Source organism: Lytechinus pictus, chromosome 11, assembly GCF_037042905.1.
Source record: "Lytechinus pictus isolate F3 Inbred chromosome 11, Lp3.0, whole genome shotgun sequence".
NCBI lineage: Eukaryota > Metazoa > Echinodermata > Echinoidea > Temnopleuroida > Toxopneustidae > Lytechinus > Lytechinus pictus.
This window is the reverse complement of record NC_087255.1, coordinates 31,870,273-31,892,734: the sequence shown is the minus strand read 5'-3', so window position 1 is coordinate 31,892,734 and position 22,462 is coordinate 31,870,273.

Here is a 22,462-nt window from a genome sequence, read left to right as displayed (position 1 = left end):
TCCGTGGCAATCATTATCCATATTTTGCTTTCTCTGGTTTCGCAGCGGTCAATATCGTGCCGTATTTTCTCTCTTCCGGGTTTTCCCATTGACTTTGTGTGTAAATTTAACAGCGGGCAATATTCGCGACATCCGGTTGGAACCAGTTTGTGAAGAGACCGCAGTTGTAGCGCAGCGCATAGTGCGATGCGCATGCATGCCATGCACATAGACAAATTAATATGTGTATGCGCAGTGTGTACCGGTATGTGACGTGGGAAAATGGCTACTTCTGAGAGATTCGCTAGCCTAGTTATGGGGCAGATAAATTTGAAAATATAGTGACAAACAAAGACTCTAAAAATACCAAAAAGTCTATGAAACAGGCCGTTGCTGTATTCCGTGAGTATCTGCTTGAAGAATCTCTTCCGGGCGATTTCGAGACACTGGATAAAGAGACCCTTGGAAAGATATTGGGGAAATTTTATGTGTCAAATTTTGGGGAAATTTATCAACACAGATTTTGGGGATTTTTTTTTAAATCAATTTACTATATATGTAATAATAATAATATTAACTGGCATAGAATGAGATACAAACCTATATTTCCCTCTCTGAATCCAATATTGCCCGCGCCTTCGGCTTGGGCAATATTGGATTCACATCGGGCAATATAGGTTGGTATCTCATTCTATGCCAGTCAATATTATATAATTATCACCCGTATCAGACATCTGAGCTGGTCATTTACAAAACCGTATTGCCCTACATTTTCTGAATATCGGGAAGGGTAGGTATATTGTTTGTATTTTCCTCGATCTCAATGCGCGAATTTACTTTGCATGCAGACGACGCAAAATATACCTTTGTATTTCCCTGGTCTCACATCCGGGCATTTGTGGATGCGTATAAAGAGATACGCTTCATAAGGATCCGCGCACCAACAATATACGTCATAATAAAGACAACGCTGGATCCGAGCGCTTGCAAGTACGTCATAATGGTAAAGTGCAGAGCCCAGACCAATATTAACATGACACAATAGAACTCTTTTCTTAAAAGAAATATCCCCATTATCATGATTTTTGCTCTAGATATCTGATTTGGATGATAATAAAAATATTGACTGGCTCTTCTTTCGGGGAACATTAAATATATTGCCCTTAAATGACTCATATTGCCCTCGTCTAAAGACTTGGGCCAATATGATTCTTTTGCTGGCAATATATTTGATGTTCCCCTGCCCGTGGATGAACAATTGGAATTTTATTGACCGGCCATTTGATTTCAGTCTTAAGCAGGCAACAATGTTTCAAAATTTCTCTGCTCAGATGTCTGATACGGTTAATAATATATCATATTACATAGGTTATGTAGATTCGAATCAGTGATATGTCAATACGCCATCACGTGACCATAGCTGCGAGGATCGCATTTTTTATATTCTAGGTTTTGACGTCACCTCAGGGAATATACTGCGTTGTATTGTCGATGTACGCGCTAATGTTAACGCGTCGATCGCATGAAGAACGCGCTAGATGTATTTAAAAAAAATCTACTATGACGTAGATGGATCAGAGCTGTAGAGCAGAGCAAGAATTTCGGGTTTGAGCCAGATGATGAATGCAGTTTCTGATGGCGAATCCACATAGACTACATAATATAACAGATATTGCCTGGTCTATCGTTTTAATAAATAACATTTCAACTCCCCTCCGGAGCTATATTTTCCCCTCGGGATAATATTTTCCCTCAGCGCTGCGCGCTTCGGGCAAAATATAATCCCTTGGGAAAAATATAACTCCGTCGGGGAGAGGAAATGTTATATTCAAACTCTAGGTAGGCAATATCTGTATAATATATGAAGAGTTTAGTTGCAAAAGGGGTTAGGTCCGCTTTGGACCATTCCGAGAAAAACCTTGTATTTTATTATTACTCATTGCAATATTCTTATGAAGAATTAAATTGTCATGATGTAATACCCTATCATGTAAACGTAACATTTTGGTATAAAAGAAATCTACCTGTCTGATACTGTAAAATTCAAAAAATCATTGAGGACCTAACCCCTTTTGCAAGCAAACTGAAATGAATTCAATCTCTTTTGCTTTAATAAGTGATTTTTCATCGCCACTCTCTTTCACGTTTTCATTTGAATTTCAAATTTGCTAAGGTATCATCAGAGTGACTATAAATTTATAGGTTTAGAGACGGAAAACAATGAAATTTATGAAAAATGGACCTAACCCCTTTTGACAAATGAGTTCTTCAGAAGAGTTTTGTTGCGAAAGGGGTTAGGTCCACTCCAAGAAAATCATTTCTAAAATCTCCAATATTAAAATATTCTTATGCAAAAGTTAATTTTCACGATACCTTACCATGAGAACATAAACTTGGCTATAAAAGAAATCTACCTGTCTTCTTTTTTATAAGACATTCTTTTAAAAAAATATAGTGTGGAACTAACCGCTTTTGCAACTAAAATTAAATGGACCTAACCCCTTTCGAAGTTAATTTTTTATAGTAATTTCAACTATTCTTTGGTATCATCTTATAGAGCTACTAAAAAGACATAAAAATCAAATTTGATGAAAATTGGACCTAACCCTTTTGCAAGTGAGCTATTTATATAATATGTTACATTACGTAAGAAATTCAGTAAAACCTGTGTCAGTGGTCACCTGTCTATAGTTGCCACCTGCCTATAGTGACCACTAAAACGGATTCCCATGGACATGATGGAGGCAGATTGTCTGCATACGAACCTCTCTACAGTGCGTATAAAAAAAAGGCTATGAAATTTTTATTTCAAATTATGATATCTATATTTTGGTGTCGATAGGTGCTCTGAAGTCTTATTCTTCAAATGCCATTAAAATAATTTAGTTTCGTTAATGCTTGAGCGAACAGGGAATGTTTTTGTGTTTTTGAGTGGGGTTATAAAGGAGGCTTGCGCCGAATGGCATAAAATTATAAATATGATGGTCGAACTTTTTGATAATGAGCAGACTTCCTCTTGTAACCTTTTCATTATCTTCGCCATAATTTTCGAATTATGCAGTCAACATTCATTTCCAAATCTACTTATCTGCTTAATTTTTTTGGTTCCTTTTAATTTGTTCTATTTTAGCTTTGAATATTCCTTCGTTAAGCAAGAAAGAACAATTTTTTTTAAACCGAAGTATGGGAGAGCGCATTTTTTCTTCAAATCCTTTCAGTGTGTGCTCCAAAGGTTATGGTGCCTTTAAACAGTGGCATACTGATGGGTGGGGGCTCGGGATGCTCACTAAACGACAAAAAAATTGGCTGGTCCCCGGCCCCCCCATGCCGTGACCTACGGTACGCCATATTTTGGAAATATAAATAGGATGCATCTGATAATATATTATTAACCATTAATGCAAGCGCAAGTTGCGAGCCTAATTTTGTTTATATACACTGTCACGAGCAGGGGATTTTTAGTACTTTGTTATTGATATAACTCGCCAATCGAAATGCGAGCGTGCGGCGCTCGCTGATACGTTTTGACAATCAGACCTGAAAAGGGAGATTTTGAATACTTTATGGAATACACGGAAAAGATTTCGCGCTCGCATTATATAGAAAAGGATTATGGTATTATATATTTATGTTGATTTATAAGAATAAAGCTAAGAAGTGACCATAAGGAGTACCCCTTCAAAAAAAAACCAAAATCATCTTCGAGCGGCCGATCGGGGAAAATATGGTTTAAAAAATTCCGTTCTGATAGCGTGGTAATAACGTGCACACGCGCTTCTTATCCCTTCTCATACAAGTGATACAACCATGTACAACACCGTTACATGACGCTATTGTGAACGCTGTTGACTTTCAAAACATGAGAAAATAGAATTTGTAAAAATTGTCTCTTAAGATCTCAATCTAATTTTATTCAAACAACAATTTCTCCCTTGCCATTTGATTAAAGCGCACAAAAATTAGATAAAAACAGAATGGGGGTGGGTGGGGGGAGAACGAAGTAGGTTATAACACACACACACACACAAATACTAATAACAGAGGGGCGAGAGAGGGGAGGGGGTAATAAATAAATGCTGTACAAAAAAAATGCAATCCAAAACAAAACGAGACTGAAAAATACAGTTCCTCAAAAATACCATTGCTCCGTCCAAAGGTTTTCATTTCAATCTAGAATCATTAAACGAGGAAAAATAACAAAATGCAATCCGTATAATCTGATTAAATTTATTAGATAAGTGATAACTCTGAACAAAAAGGGAAAAAAGTGAGGGAGAAGTAAAAAATAATTATATGTCGTGCTTTTTTTCGTTTCTGTTAAATTTAAAAATGGCAGTACTTACGACCCTGGTGTCTTTTATCACATCTATCAGTAGAACATGTATACTTTATATAAGATGGCATGCAATACAGATTTGCAAAGAAAACATATTGGATAAAGAGTTTGTATCACCCTAGGAAATTTCAAAAATTGGTATTTCATAGTTCACCAAAGAGAAAGTTGCATTACGGAGCCACAACGCGTAGTCGTTGCCATATCAGACGTATCGCTTTCGTTCAGCATAACATCAACGACAATAACTACAGCCTCCGCCTAGATTATAGGCTACTGAGTACTTAGAATGTCTAGTTTTCAGGTCTAAATATAAGGAACTGCAATAGGAGCGCCTTGAGCACCTAATAAGGTGGATATGTGCGCAATATAAATACCCTATATTATTATTATTGTTTGGTGAGATATTTATATATGAGTCATTGCAGAAAGTCCTTAAAGGAAAATGAAACCTTTGGAACAAGATAGATTGTGTGAAAACAGAAAAATCAAAGAAACAGATCTATGAAAGTTTGAGAAAAATCGGACAAATAATGAAAGAGTTAGGAGCTTTTAAATATTGCGATCACTAATGCTATGGAGATCCTCACATTGGCAATGCGACAAAGATGTTTGATGTCACTCTTGAACAACTCTCCCCATTACTTTAATATATATTCCACTTAAATTGCCTCTTTTATTACATCTATCAGTAGAACATGTATTCTTTCTATAGGAGGGCATGTAATACAGATTTTTAAAGAATACATCATGGATAAAGAGTTTGTATCACCATACAAAAAAGCAAAAAGACACATTTTCAGGGTATTTCGTATAGTCCATCAAAGGGAAAGTTGTTCATGTGTGACATCACACATCCTTGTCGCGTTGCCAATGGGAGGATGTCCATAGCATTACAGATTGCAATATTTAAATGCTCATGACTTTCTCAATATTCGTCCGATTTTTCTCAAACCTTCTTTGTTCTTATTCTTTGATTTTTCTGTTTCGACACAAGCCTACTTGTTCAAAAGGTTTCATTCCCCTTTAAAGGTCAAGTCCATCCCAGAAAAATGAAGATTTGAATAAATAGAGAAAAATCAAACTGGCATAACGCTGAAAATTTCATTGAATTCGGATGTAAAATAAGAAAGTTATGAAATTTTAAAGTCGTTTATTTTTCACAATCAGTGTCAACTCATTGACTACAGAAGAGACAGTCGATCATGTCCCTCACTCACTATTTTTGGGTTTTTTATATTTTTTTATGAATCACCTTTTATTCATAAAAAAGGAATCAACAATGGGCCCAGGTTATCAGTTCTAAACGAACGTAATACAGGGCAACATACAATGAATACAGTATATGTATACATAAACAAACATTAAAAAAAAAATTTAAAAAAATAAAAAATAAAACGCGTCAATTCAATTCATATATAGTGGTGAGAAGGGGGAAGGAGGGGATGTGCTTTGTTCTGATTTGAAAATAAGGTCATTGTACTAACATATGGTATTACAAAAATATATAAATTATGCAATTATAAATATATGAACAGATAAAGTGTAAATTTACATAAGTAGGCCTAAATCTTGAGTTTATATTTTGTATATATAACAGGTGTGAATTTGTTCCGCAAATTATATGATATATTACAGTCTGGCATACACAAATGAAACAAGAATGGTTGGAATAAAAAGGAATTACGGTGGGAAGAATGAAGAAGCAAGGGCTGATGGAAAAGAAATGGTGTGGAAAAGGTTTGAATTTTACAGTATTTCATATACAGATTTACAATCAGGACCAACTTGACGGAGTCATATCTTTTTTTCATACTTTTGCCCCAATGGGCAAGTTTATTTACAAACAAAGAACACGTTTACAGAAGTCAAATTATAAACATTATTCAAACAAATGTTTCAACATACTCCATTTCAAATTAAAATCTTTTCTTTTTCCATTCAGATCATAAATGTAACATTCATCTAAATAATAATTTTGTATTACCTTCTTAATCTTCTTAAAATCAGGTACAGTCTTGTTCAACCTCCAGAATATAATTGTTGTTTTACAAAAATGATAATACAATTCAGGGCATCTTTTCGCTTTTCTTTATATCCAAACAAAATATTCTGTGGAGTAAATTTAAGAATAAATATAGGAGATGATAGCCACGTTTCTAATTTACTCCAAATATTTATACTAAAGTGTTCAATTATTTCCTTTACAGTATAACAAAATGTACAGCACTCAGTATTGGTGATCTTTAGTTTGAAAAAAATATTATTTAAAAACACAATTCTATTGAAAACTTTGTATTGGAAATACTTTATCCAAATGTCAGTTGTAAATCTGAAAATCATTCTATTAAATTCTGGTATTTTAGTGTGATCCAAAAGAATATTTGATTTTTGTTCCCCAATGTGCTGCAATAGTTTTGGCTGAATCTTTATTTCATATCAAAAGTTTATATATACTTTTACACTCCTTTTTATCACTCATTATAGGAGAAATATAAGGCATAACAAATGGTTCACATATTCTATGGTCTAAATTTTGAAATTTTCGATTAAACACACATCTTAGAGCCTGAGAAATTGGAAAATATTCCAAAACATTGACTTTTAAACCAAAATTAGATTCACATTCAGTTAAAGATATAATATTTCCTTCTCGATCTATCAAATCATTAATAAATCTTATACTCTTTTCTTACCAGTATTTAAAATAAACAGACTTTCCATATATTTGTATTTTACTATTTTTCCATAAAGGTTGCGCTAACCAATTGATATTTTCTTTTTTTTAAATATCGAAAATAGAATGGCAAAAAAACTCTTTCAAAATGGATTACTAATATTTTCCGATATGTTATAAAAATATTCATCTCCATAAAACAGATGGAAAGGCTGTCCTAAAGAAAATCCTAATAGACTTTCTCCGTCATCACATTTTCTCAATAGAATTCTTCTCAACCATGTCAATTTTAATGCTTTGTAAAACAATCTGTATCTATCATTTTCAATCCCCCTTCTTCGTATGAACCAAGTAGTTGTTCCCTACTAATTTTGTCTGGTTTTCCATTCCATACAAATTGAAAAAAAATAACTTTAATATTTTTCATTAGTTGAGCCGATGGACTGGGGATTGAAAGATAAAGGTGATTGAATTAAAGCAATAAAAGGGTTTTAGCAACTGTAATTCTACCCAAAGGTGTAATATTTCTCTTCGACCATGAAATCATCTGTCTTTTCAATTTATCAAAAATCCTATCGTAATTGAAATCTTGGATCTTGTTAATATTCACATGAAAATCTGTACCAAGATAGTGAAAATAAGTATCCTTTATCAAGTTTACTTCTAATTCAATGTCTAAACTTGTCTTATTCAGGTTACCCCAAAAAATAATTTGCGTCTTTTGTGAATTGAGTTTAATTCCAGAAAATTGAGTAAAAAAAGAAATAATCTCCAACACTTTTTGAAAAGACTTATTTGAGCCAGAAATGAATAAAGCCGTATCATCGGCATATTGAAGTATTTTTTAATTATCTTTTGTTTACGTTGATTCCCTCAAACTGGTTTGAATTTCTTATCCATAATGCAAGAATTTCCACACACATTATGAAAAGGTAAGGAGAAATTGGATCCCCTTGTTTACAGCCCCTTTGGATATCAAATCTGTGTGACAATTGAGAATTAACAATAACACTTGAGTATGCATTACTGTGCAAGACATCCACGATCCACCCATCTCTGAAATGACGGACCCACTCCAAAAAACGAATGAACCTTTTTAATGAATTCATGAGAAATACTATCGAACGCTTTTTCGAAATCTAATAGCATTAAAAAACAAGGTAAATATGACGGAGTCATATACTATAAAACAGTGCTAATTCCACACGTTCAGGGAAGAATTAGTCTGTTTTTCACTGGGCAAAGGGGAGAAAATTAAAATATTTCATATTTCACACAATAAAATACAAAAGAAATAGGAAGTGGCTGACGTCATCAGTCTCCTCATTTGCATACCGACCAGATATGCATATAATTGTTTTGAAAAACATGAAGAACTAAGCGAAAATTTTATAACTTTCTTATTTTTCATCCTATTTTGATAAAATTTTCAGTGAAATTAATCAAAACTTTAAATGTCATAATTTCCTATTTTACACCCGATTTTGATGAAATTTCCAGTGTTATGTAAGTCGGATTTTTCTCTTTTTATTCAAATCAATTTTTTGTTGGGGTGGACTTGTCCTTTAAAGGTCAAGTCCACCCCAGAAAAAATGTTGAGTAGGATAAATAGAAAAAATCAAACAGGAATAACGCTGAAAACTTCATCAAAATCGGATGTAAAATAAGAAAGTTATGACATTTTAAAGTATCGCTTATTTTTTCACAAAACAGTTTTATGCTCAACTCAGTGATATGCAATTGAGAGTCGATGATGTCACTCACTCACTATTTCTTTTTTCCCCTTTTTTGTTTGAATGATACAATATTTCAATTTTTACAAATTTGACAATTAGGACCCCCTTGCATGAACCACAAAATATTAAAATAATGGAATTATAATGTTCAGGGAGGAATAAAACTTTGTTTCACATGACAATGACAAAAAATAATACAAAGGAAATAGTGAGTGGGTAACATCATCGGTTCCCGCATTTGCATACAGATCAGGACGTGCATATAACTGAATTGAAAAATTAAGCGAAAATTCAAAATTTTATAACTTTCTTATTTTACATCCGATTTTGAAGAAATTTTCAGTGAAATTAATCAAACCGTTGTTTTTCTATTTTTATTCAAATCAACTTTTTGTTGGGGTGGACTTGTCCTTTAAAGGTCAAGTCCACCCTAGATACAAGTTGAGTGGGATAAAAAGAAAAAAATCAAACATGAATAACGCTGAAAACTTCATCAAAATCGGATGCAAAATCAGAATGTTATGACATTTTAAAGTATCGCTTATTTTTCACAAAACAGTTTTATGCTCAACTCAGTGATATGCAGTTGAGGAATTTTTCTGGGCCTGGCCTGGGCTTGGCCGGCAGAACGCGTAGGCCTAAGTTTTGTTTGAGAAATGTCGAAAGTGAAAGAGCAAAGTGACTGAGCTCGTCGTGATTGTGATTTTATACATTTTCTAAAGTGAATTTCAAGGATTTCATGTCTAACGCTAAGGCCTAACGGTAACTTGTCAACCATATAATCTTCTAGATCTAACAGTTAGACTCAGTCAAGGAATTAATACCCTGTACTACTGTAGGCATTTAACGCCCGGATTAAAAAAATCATAACTTCCTAGCGGCTATCCCATGCAGGCTGGCCTTAATTGAACCAACGTTAGCTTGCATGGACCAACCCTCAAATGGTCTAGGTTTAGGCGTCCTAATATATAGACAGGGTGAAATCCGTCTTTTTTTAGTTTATTATTTTTTTTTTTTTGTTATTTATTATTTTTGCATAGACTATCTCATACCAACAAGTGGTGCTAGACCTATTCTAGATCTACTTAGATATCCAGTATGGAACAACATCTTAAACAAACAGATCGAGACTGGTCAAAGCATTTGTCTCGTTAGACTAATAAAGTTAGATCTTTAGACTTGGGTCTATCGATCAACTAGACAGGAATAACCTTCGTTTCTGGGGATTTATTTAACAATTTAGCGCAGTTCAGCAGAATAACCAAAATACAGAGACTGAAACTTTTGGTCTATCGATCAACATGATCAAGATCTAAGTTAATAGATGTAGACTTCACTTTTACTGATTGGAATGTATTTCTAAATTTATAAGTTTTGGGGAAAATGGTGAAGAGGGAATGATAACATACTACTGATAGATGTACGTGAATCAGTTTTTTTATACCCATTGGCATTGCTGCCGGTTCTAATATAGTAATAAATAAATGAGTCACGGCCTTTGGGCTACAGATAAATACTGATCGACGCCTAGCAGCGCAGAACAAGTACCACTAGCAGTGCTAGACTAGGGGTTGAGATCTAAGCAGACGACGCAGCATAATGTAGCTTAAGGACGTTCCACAGTTATGTTTGTGCGCATTATGATCTGCGCATAGTTTACACTCTGCGCGCTGACGTCAAAATGGATGAACAGGTGATTAATTAGCTGCGGGTATGAGCTAATTTTTCTCATCTTCTGCACTTTAACTGCAGATCCGATGCGTTATTTCATGAAGCTAAAAAATTGTATTATTCCATGGACCATTCCAAAAAATATTCTCAACAATTTCAAAATAGTTTACTCTGCAGTGCTGCCAAGAATCACGAATATTACCCCGAGTTTGAATAAATGGTAGAGTGGTGTTGATTTTTTCTTCACATAGATACTAAGCATTAGGCGCATTTTTTGTGTTTTAAAAAGCACATTTGCTCTAATAAAAATGCTGATAATTTAAAAACAAGCACATGAACCCCTATTTTTTAATGTTTGTACCTCTTAGGTATACCTTCCTCTACAACTCTGCAAATTTTGGTGAAAATGACATGGATTTTGAATAAGGTGCAGCATTTACTTTACGTTTGTAGTTTGTTACTGAAATTTTACATTTTTCAGCTTGGGATTTTGTTATCTTTTACGCCATTTTTAAGAACTGACAGTGCTGTTTAACTTAAAATTGCAAATAAATAGCACTATAAATAGATTCTCCATTCTAACGATACAATTATTAACACTCTTGCGAAATCTGATGACTTTTTCATGTATTTTGAATGAGTAGTAGAGGTTAAAACTCAGTGTATTAATCTTGGGCGGTCTAAAAATGCCAAATATTTTTGAATGCGCAATTTTTAAGAACATCAATTTGGGTGAACTTTGAAGCTCTATAGCAAAAAATCAAGCACATGGACCTATGTTAATTTTTGCATATTTCGAATATTAAGGTTCTAAAGTATCTATGTGCAAAGTTTGGTGAAAATGACATGGATTTCACTTTAACTGTGGAACGTCCTTAAGCATAGAGTGATGATGGGTTCAGCGAAGAGCTCAGAGAAAATATGTTGGTTATATTCAATCCCGAAATGCTTTGCGAGTGGTCACAAAATCGTCTCGGCGCAAATCACCTAATACAGCCGTCTGGTGAAATCGCTGATAACAACAATCACCGATTTGGCAAAGATTTTAGTTATATTTGTAAAGTTTTAAATATCAAAGTATGTTTTTATATGTAAGTATATTCCTCAACATATTTTTAATGTTATCTTTGATATTGTTGTAGTCATATTCTTTCATATTCGTTTCTTAATGTTATCTTTGATATTGTTGTAGTCATATTCTTTCATATTCGTTTCTTGATCGCTGCTAATATGTTGTTGTATTGGATCGGCATGGACAATAAAATATGCGCGCAGCTCAGCTGCATGCGCGTATCGAGTTGACCTTCCTTCCAACACGCTTGATTGTTGCTGCCCTCTACGTTCGTTGTTTAGTCTTGGCCAACGAACGTAGAGGGCAGCAACACACAAGCGTGTTGCTCTAAGGAAGGTCAACTCCGCTCGAATTTTGTGACCACTTTAAAAAATAAGGTGGGGTTTTGGGAAATTTGTCGAGTTGATTTTTTTTCATTTGTTAATTTCAAATATTTTTTAATGAACAATTATTAGATCGGATATTCTGGGTATAAATATTAAAAATATTACTTTTATTTTTAAAGAAAATATTTAGCTTAAATAATCATGATTTTGAAATTTTTCCTAATTTTGGAATATTAAGTCTGTAACGAGGATACCTCATATCTCTTATTTTCTTCTGCTGAATTTCGCTGCACCACTAATAAATGCATAGACAACCACCGTAATAATCGAGGTCATTTTTCTGGCCTGGGTGCGCCGAGTCTGGGCCGGTCGCGCAGCTAGCTAGTGACGTTGATGATGCGCTGGGGCTTCAGGCGACTCGTCATAGATCTAGCAACTTATCCCAATGACGTCTAATTTGCCTGGCCTGATTTGAAGTGTAATGGCTTCAGGGCTGATGTTTATCAACGATGATTGTTCAAGGTTAGATTTCAAATTTTAAATGTCATTTGATTTTTAAGTCTATAAATCTGAAATAAAGGCGCTGTATCCCCGAAATCCGGATCTAAATTTCAACTCTGAGTCCGAGACCATGGCATGGACGGCGAAAAAACAACCCATGCATCGGATGCATTGCATTGGCTGCGCGCTGCGCTGCAGCTGCACTGTGTAGATGGGTTCAGCGAAGAGCTCAGAGAAAATAAGGTGGTTATATTCAATCCCGAAATGCTTTGCGAGTGGTCACAAAATCGTCTCGGCGCAAATCACCTAATACAATCGCTGATAACAACAATCACCGATTTGGCAATGATTTTAGTTTCCTGATACTTATATTTGTAAAGTTTTAAATATCAAAGTATGTTTTCATATTTATGTATATTCCTCAACATATTTTTTAAGTTATCTTTGATATTGTTGTAGTCATATTCTTTCATATTCGTTTCTTGATCGCTACTAATTTGTTGTTGTATTTGATCGGCATTTGATTTCGTTGGCATGAACAATAAAATATGCGCGCAGCACAGCTGCATGCGCGTATCGAGTTGACCTTCCTTAGAGCAACACGCTTGTGTGTTGCTGCCCTCTACGTTCGTTGGTCTTGGCTTTCAACGGAGATGAACGTCCAAAATATTCGCTTGTAATTTTCCCACCTCCTCCCCCAACAACCAGCCATGTAAATGGTACGTTTGGGTCAAACAATGTTGGAATGTTGTTTAAACACATGCATTGGAGAAGGTCGAAAATGAAGATACGCTATAGGTATCATTCAGAGTTTATTTGTGTTTTATTGGAATGTACAGCTCGTTCAGAATGGAATAACGGGATGTAGAACTGTCGATAATGGACATTTGAATTAGTTTACTTACATGAATATAATATTGATTCATATAACGAAACACGAATTCAAATCCGGAGGCAGTTTGCCTGGTCGCGCATCAAAACAATACAAAGATTGTCGTGCATTTAGATATATGGGCCGTAAGGGAATTTTATCCTTCTGATCTATTTTGGTCTGTGGTCATGAGTGGGTGTGTGAATGCTGATTTGAAAAGCAGCCACTTCGTCTCCACCTTACAGGGGTTGCATGTTCACACTCATGATTGGCAAGCGTTTGTTACCATATTCCTCTTTAGTTCACAATTGTATCCTTAATTACTTTATGAAAATAAATCATGCAAAATACATAGTCACAAGGAAGACTCTATCAGATTTATCTCATCTGTCTCACATTCTTTTAAGAGACTCAAGGAAATGTTATTCTCCAAAGTAAAGGGGGAAATGAAAACTTAAAAAATACTTTTATATCGATCTATCTTGAATGAGAATGCAGTCGCCATCTTTGTATTAGTCTCTCCCGATACGATTATACGGTCCTTCATTAAGACGGAATAACCCGAATATCATATTTTTATTAGTTGACTAAATTTAAGACACAAAATGGAGGTGGAAAGGGGGCGAATGTCTAAAGATCTGCTTTCATCTTGCAATACAAAAACGTAGCATTTGGTCAAAAACCATCGTGTATTTTGTAACCAGAAGAGGAGAAAATAAAATGACTGTCGGCATTTCAAATCACGTAGCCTGACGATGGGGCCCTATCTGAACATTGCTGAGGAGTGAGTGGTTGTAACAAAGAGCAATCACGTGACTCGTATGGACCGAAAGGATGTATCTAGCAGAGTGAGTGATTGCTTTTAAGCGCAATCACGTGACTCGTATGGACCGAGTGGATGCATCTAGCGAAGTGAGTGATTGTTACAAAGAGCAATCACGTGACTCGTATGGACCGAGTGGATGTATTTCAAGAGCAGCCACTTTGTCTCCACCTCACAGGGGTGCTATGTTCACACTCATGATTGGGAAGCGTTTGTTACCATATTCCTGTTTATATCACATTTGTATTCTTAATTACTTTATAAAATTAAAGTACATAGTTACAAAGAAAGATTCTATTAAATTTATCTCATCTGTGTCATATTCTTTTAAGAAACTCAAGGAAATTTTATCCTTCAAATTAAAGAGGAAAATGAAAACTTGAAACATACTTGGAACTATCTTAAATGAGAATGCAGTCGCCATCCTTTTATTTTTCTCTCGTGATACGGTTAGGACCCTTCATTAGGCCGAAATAACCCGATATGATTATATTCATCATATTTGTATCACTTGATTAAATTTAAGACACAAAAGAGAGGGGGAAGGGGGCGAATGTCTAAAGATCTGCTTTCATCTTGCAATACAAAAACGTAGCATTTAGTCAAAAACCATCGTGTATTTTGTAGCCAGAAGAGGAGAAATTAAATTGACTGTCGGCATTTCAAATCACGTAGCCAGACGATGGGGCCCGACCTATCTGAACATTGCTGAGGAGTGAGTGGTTGTAACAAAGAGCAATCACGTGACTCGTATGGACCGAGTGGATGTATCTCGCGGAGTGAGTGATTGCTTTTAAGCGCAATCACGTGACTCGTATGGACCGAGTGGATGCATCTAGCGAAGTGAGAGATTGTTACAAAGAGCAATCACGTGACTCGTATGGACCGAGTGGATGTATCTAGCAGAGTGAGTGATTGCTTTTAAGCGCAATCACGTGACTCGTATGGACCGAGTGGATGCATCTACCGAAGTGAGTGATTGTTACAAAGAGCAATCACGTGACTCGTATGGACCGAGTGGATGTATTTCAAGAGCAGCCACTTTGTCTCCACCTCACAGGGGTGCTATGTTCACACTCATGATTGGGAAGCGTTTGTTACCATATTCCTGTTTACTTCACATTTGTATTCTTAATTACTTTATGAAATTAAAGTACATAGTCAAAACGAAGATTCTATTAAATTTATCTCATCTGTGTCATATTCTTTTAAAAAACTCAAGGAAATTTTATCCTTCAAATTAAAGAGGAAAATGAAAACTTGAAACATACTTGGAACTTTTTTTAAATGAGAATGCAGTCGCCATCCTTTTATTTTTCTCTCGTGATACGGTTAGGACCCTTCATTAGGCCGAAATAACCCGATATGATTATATTCATCATATTTGTATCACTTGATTAAATCTAAGACACAAAAGAGAGGGGGAAGGGGGCGAATGTCTAAAGATCTGCTTTCATCTTGCAATACAAAAACGTAGCATTTAGTCAAAAACCATCGTGTATTTTGTAACCAGAAGAGGAGAAATTAAATTGACTGTCGGCATTTCAAATCACGTAGCCTGACGATGGGGCCCGACCTATCTGAACATTGCTGAGGAGTGAGTGGTTGTAACAAAGAGCAATCACGTGACTCGTATGGACCGAGTGGATGTATCTAGCGGAGTGAGTGATTGCTTTTAAGCGCAATCACGTGACTCGTATGGACCGAGTGGATGCATCTAGCGAAGTGAGTGATTGTTACAAAGAGCAATCACGTGACTCGTATGGACCGAGTGGATGCATCTAGCGAAGTGAGTGATTGTTACAAAGAGCAATCACGTGACTCGTATGGACCGAGTGGATGTATTTCAAGAGCAGCCACTTTGTCTCCACCTCACAGGGGTGCTATGTTCACACTCATGATTGGGAAGCGTTTGTTACCATATTCCTGTTTACTTCACATTTGTATTCTTAATCACTTTATGAAATTAAAGTACATAGTTACAAAGAAAGATTATATTAAATTTATCTCATCTGTGTCATATTCTTTTAAAAAACTCAAGGAAATTTTATCCTTCAAATTAAAGAGGAAAATGAAAACTTGAAACATACTTGGAACTTTTTTTAAATGAGAATGCAGTCGCCATCCTTTTATTTTTCTCTCGTGATACGGTTAGGACCCTTCATTAGGCCGAAATAACCCGATATGATTATATTCATCATATTTGTATCACTTGATTAAATCTAAGACACAAAAGAGAGGGGGAAGGGGGCGAATGTCTAAAGATCTGCTTTCATCATGCAATACAAAAACGTAGCATTTAGTAAAAAACCATCGTGTATTTTGTAACCAGAAGAGGAGAAATTAAATTGACTGTCGGCATTTCAAATCACGTAGCCAGACGATGGGGCCCGACCTATCTGAACATTGCTGAGGAGTGAGTGGTTGTAACAAAGAGCAATCACGTGACTCGTATGGACCGAGTGGATGTATCTAGCGGAGTGAGTGATTGCTTTTAAGCGCAATCACGTGACTCGTATGGACCGAGTGGATGCATCTAGCGAAGTGAGTGATTGTTACAAAGAGCAATCACGTGACTCGTATGGACCGAGTGGATGTATTTCAAGAGCAGCCACTTTGTCTCCACCTCACAGGGGTGCTATGTTCACACTCATGATTGGGAAGCGTTTGTTACCATATTCCTGTTTACTTCACATTTGTATTCTTAATTACTTTATGAAATTAAAGTATATAGTCAAAACGAATATTCTATTAAATTTATCTCATCTGTGTCATATTCTTTTAAGAAACTCAAGGAAATTTTATCCTTCAAATTAAAGAGGAAAATGAAAACTTGAAACATACTTGGAACTATCTTAAATGAGAATGCAGTCGCCATCCTTTTATTTTTCTCTCGTGATACGGTTAGGACCCTTCATGAGGCCGAAATAACCCGATTTGGTTATATTCATCATATTTGTATTACTTGATTAAATTTAAGACACAAAAGAGAGGGGGAAGGGGGCGAATGTCTAAAGATCTGCTTTCATCTTGCAATACAAAAACGTAGCATTTAGTAAAAAACCATCGTGTATTTTGTAGTCAGAAGAGGAGAAATTAAATTGACTGTCGGCATTTCAAATCACGTAGCCTGACGATGGGGCCCGGCCTATCTGAACATTGCTGAGGAGTGAGTGGTTGTAACAAAGAGCAATCACGTGACTCGTATGGACCGAGTGGATGTATTTCAAGAGCAGCCACTTTGTCTCCACCTCACAGGGGTGCTATGTTCACACTCATGATTGGGAAGCATTTGTTGCCATATTCCTGTTTACTTCACATTTGTATTCTTAATTACTTTATGAAATTAAAGTACATAGTCAAAACGAAGATTCTGTTAAATTTATCTCATCTGTGCCATATTCTTTTAAGAAACTCAAGGAAATTTTATCCTTCAAATTAAAGAGGAAAATGAAAACTTGAAACATACTTGGAACTATCTTAAATGAGAATGCAGTCGCCATCCTTTTATTTTTTCTCTCGTGATACGGTTAGGACCCTTCATTAGGCCGAAATAACCCGATATGGTTATATTCATCATATTTGTATTACTTGATTAAATCTAAGACACAAAAGAGAGGGGGAAGGGGGCGAATGTCTAAAGATCTGCTTTCATCTTGCAATACGAAAACGTAGCATTTAGTCAAAAACCATCGTGTATTTTGTAACCAGAAGAGGAGAAATTAAATTGACTGTCGGCATTTCAAATCACGTAGCCAGACGATGGGGCCCGGCCTGTATGAACATTGCTGAGGAGTGAGTGGTTGTAACAAAGAGCAATCACGTGACTCGTATGGACCGAGTGGATGTATCTAGCGGAGTGAGTGATTGCTTTTAAGCGCAATCACGTGACTCGTATGGACCGAGTGGATGCATCTAGCGAAGTGAGTGATTGTTACAAAGAGCAATCACGTGACTCGTATGGACCGAGTGGATGTATTTCAAGAGCAGCCACTTTGTCTCCGCCTCACAGGGGTGCTATGTTCACACTCATGATTGGGAAGCGTTTGTTACCATATTCCTGTTTACTTCACATTTGTATTCTTAATTACTTTATGAAATTAAAGTACATAGTCAAAACGAAGATTAAATTGTTCACACTCATGATAGGCATACGTTTTCTTACCATATTCCTCTTTACTTCACACTTGTATTTATAATTACTTTATGAAGATAAACATATACAAATAACGTAGTGCCTATATATCATGGGGTAATTTTTTTTGTTATTTTGATGTAAACTTTGCTCTGAATGTTCATTCTTTTATGATAATGACAGTAATTTTATAGATCTTGTGGCACATATTTCAAAGGAATAATGAATAACAGGCCGAAACACAGCTTATTTGTGAATTCGGAATAAACAATGCCCGCTTCTCAACCCGCGATCACTTGTTTCGAAAGTGGGTCTGAGTGATTAGACTATTACAACGGGACTGAAATACCTATCGCAGTTGGACGCCATGGAAGATTCTGACCTACATAAAAGGGATATTGTCCGCTTTACAGGCACAGTGTTATAAAACAACCACTTTTCGCATCCACTGGTAAGTGCTCGTACATTCACCCGAGTGGATGTACTTCCGCTGCAGTGAGGGGGTCTCCATTACGATTCTAGCTCTCTGATTGGATAAAACTGTACCATCACTCACTCTGCCGAGTGAGTGATGGTAAGATACGTACAAATCATTCACTCACTCGAGTGAGTGAATGAATGCACGTTTATGGCATGAAGGGCACTTCATAGGCCTGAGCCGTTTCAAACAGTACAGGGTTTTTGTCGCTTTCGTCTTAACAAATTTAACATGTGCATTCCAGTTGAGCGGTGCACTGTGCATAACGCCAAGGTATTTGCACTATTCCACTCTTTTGATTTTTTCACCGTCAATTTGAACTTGTGCATTTGCAAATGGTAATAATTTACGCCTTGATCCAAATATGATAAATTCACATTTCTTAGGGTTCAGTAATAATTCATTACATTTCAACCAGTCTGAAATCCGTGCCAAATCTTCATTTAGACAGGAACATAAATCAGAAACATTATCTGAGGAATAGTATATACACAGTAAAAACGCTGTTTAAAATGTTTATACAACGCTGTTTACTATATGAACCTAACAGTAATTGTTTAAACAGTCTAAACAGATGTTTAAATCTTAAACAACAAAGTTTAATTTTCAATATCTAATCTTCAATAAATTAAACATGATTGTTTAAACAGTTAAACAACTACTGTAAGGTTAATATAGTAAACAGCGTTGTATAAAATCTTAAACAGCGTTTTTACTGTGTACAGGTATCATCAGCGTACATTGAAATACTGATAAAACTTTACAACAGTAGAAATATCATTTATGAAAATGATAAACATCAAGGGACCAATTATACTCCCTTGTGGAATTCCACAGGTAACTGTATTATAAGAAGAAAATGTATTATTGATAACTGTTACATGTTTTCTTAAAGTTAAATAGTTTTGGAACCATCGTAAGCTTGACTCATCGAACCCCAGAAGATCAAGTTTTCTTAACAGAATATCGTGGGAAACCATATCAAATGCTTTCCGAAGGTCAAGCGATACTAATCCAACAGCTTGCCCAATATATAATTCTTTACGAATATTTTCTGTAATTGTAAAGAGGGCTGTACACTCACAGAAATATTGCCAATGTTAAGTAAAAAAATAGCATGTAAGAATAAATTATACACAATCTATGTAAGATCTGGTAAAAAATGTCTACTTTGCCAGTTTGTAAGCATTTAAAATACATATGTGAATTGTAAAAAGGGTATTTAACCTCGTTTGGGTAAATATTACATAGTAATGGAGTCCAAAATACATGATGATTGGGAAAAGTTTTTCCACATCCGTGTTATGCGAAAAGGCGATTGTGATTTATTATTTTTTTTTACACAATGGTGTTTTGTATATGAGCGAAATACACGGCGATTGTGAACTTAGATTTTTTACATATCGTGTTTTGTTTTATTGATATGCGAAATACACGGCGATTGTGTTTAGTTTTTCTACATAATTGTGTTTTGTTTTATTGACACGTGCGCGCAGTGTAAAATTCAGAAGTTCTTAATTTTGAAGTACAAAATACCGTACTCTGGCAACATGGCGTACGTCGAAACGGTGCTGCGAGGATGGGGGCTTGGGGATTATGTGGACAAATTTGAAGGTAAGAATAGAAACTTCTTTTTTATTTCATGAACAAATGATTGATGCTAGTTATAGCTCTTGCAGAGGTAAATTATATGCATGTACGTGAATGTGGTGACTTAAAATTTAATGACTTTAGCCACAGATCAGTGTAGTGTTCTGTCGTGTTCGGTCGTTGCGTCGCGTTGATGACCAACCGCGAACCTTCGCCCCGCTTGCTTTATTTGCAGCGCGGTTGTAAATTAGTGGTCGCTCTTAATTTGCATCACCCGAACACCAAAGTTTTATATGAGTCCAGGCATTGCAATAAAGATAAATCTGCAGATCTGAGGACAAGATTCATTTTCTTTAGATAATCAATGATGAACAGATAAATTTCACATATCAAAGAAAGTGAATAGGACGCGGACGTAGGCCTATACAGCGTCACTCGCATCGCTCCCCGGGCTATTACTAAACACTCGGGTCGCGTCCCCGCGCCGCGGCCCGTCGCGTCTCGCTGAGCCAATTTTTTTGCAATGGTGTCTTCACATCGGCAAACACCATGGGGAAAATAAATTTTTAAGTTATCGGCTGTTTTTAACCAGTTTCAGTGGTGTTCTCAAAGGGGGTGCGAGAGAAAATTTACTTTAAAATTTAATTTACTTAAAAGAAAAATATTAAATGAAAGGAAAATAAGTCAAGAATTGTAAATATTTTTTGTAAAGACTGACAAAATTATTAGAATGAAGTGAATAACACTCAATAGAATAAGTCTCTAGACTCTTCAAGCTAATGCTGTAAAAATGAGAAAGAAAGGGTGAGTGTGATGAAACCAGATTTTTTGCTTAAGGTCTTAAGGGGGGGGGGGAGTGTCAAATTGACACACCCACCCCCCCCCCCCAGTAATCTCAAGCACTGAAAATGCCCAGTTAGAATAGGGTTAAATAGAGGTGTCTTTGAAATAAATCTGGGGAAAGAGACTGATTTTTTGATATGTTAACAATTAATGAGATGTTTTTTAACGATTTTGTTACTGTTTTTTTAATTTCTTTATATTCAGAGCAAAAGAACAATCTAGCCTTTGGCTTGTTACCAGTACTATTTCCAGGTAGAAGAAAGGGGAAAGGGGGCAGATATTCAACCCGGGAAGCACAACTAGGATTCATAGATGTCCAAAATGTAAGTTGGGTCAGCTTGCTTTTTTTTAAATTGTAATGCTGTTTGGTCCTGTTAGTTAGCATGTTATAAAGTGTGTATCTTATAGTGGAGATTCTAGATACAACAGAGGCTCAATTCTGTTGCAGCTTAGGAGAAATCTCTAATTTTGCGAGAGACATTTGTATTGTATGTATGATTCTGATCTGGTTACCCACACTGTTTAATGCAAATTCCATGAAAATAAATTTTGATTCTCATAACCACTCTCACAAGAATTGATTTTGTGATTCTCGTAAATTGAACATTTCTTTATGTGCAATTACCCGGTAAAAACACTTAGACAGTGTGCAGCTTTCCCCCTCCCCCCCAAACTTAGACAGAATCAGGAACATGAATCACGTTCAATCAAAAAAGTCCCAACTTCCTGATTTGTTCTAGACATGAATAATAAATTTATAAATCGACATAGTTCATTCTTCACATCGAGCAAATGTCATTTCTTTCAGCGAAGAGGACTACGTGTAGTGCAAGTTCCTGATCAAGAATGTAATAAAATATGCTTGAACTTGAACATGTTTTGTTTCGGGAAAATAGCCACCTCATGTCATGTGACCAGCCAATGGTCAGGGTCAGTAACTCTTGGTCAACGGTGTGTTCCATGAATTTTGATTCAGATTTTTATTTTTTTTCATTTGAAGATCTGTACTTAAGGTAATCCTGGCTTGAATTATCTATCAAAATTATATTTCCTGCCAATCCAGTTCTGAACCTCTTTTGCATGAATATTTTTCTCTTTTTCTCTCATTCTTCTGTTCAGGAAAACCTTGCACTAGACAAGTTCCTGGAAGATATTGTACCTGAAAGTCGACCTCAACCGTTCATACTAGTCATTGGGTCTCTCCTTAAACCAGTGCAAATTTTCATCATTGTGGAAAGGCGGGCATTGGAACAAAGTAGCTTAATGAAAGCCGTAGATACATGCTACAAAGCAGTGTATGTCCTGGATCTAGAATACCAGCCTCAGTGTTGTGGTGCGTGGGAGTTCCTACAAACATACATTTATGAGATGAAAGGAGCTGTAAAATGCAGTGCGATCAGGGAGTTCAGAATCTTCGAGACAGCCTA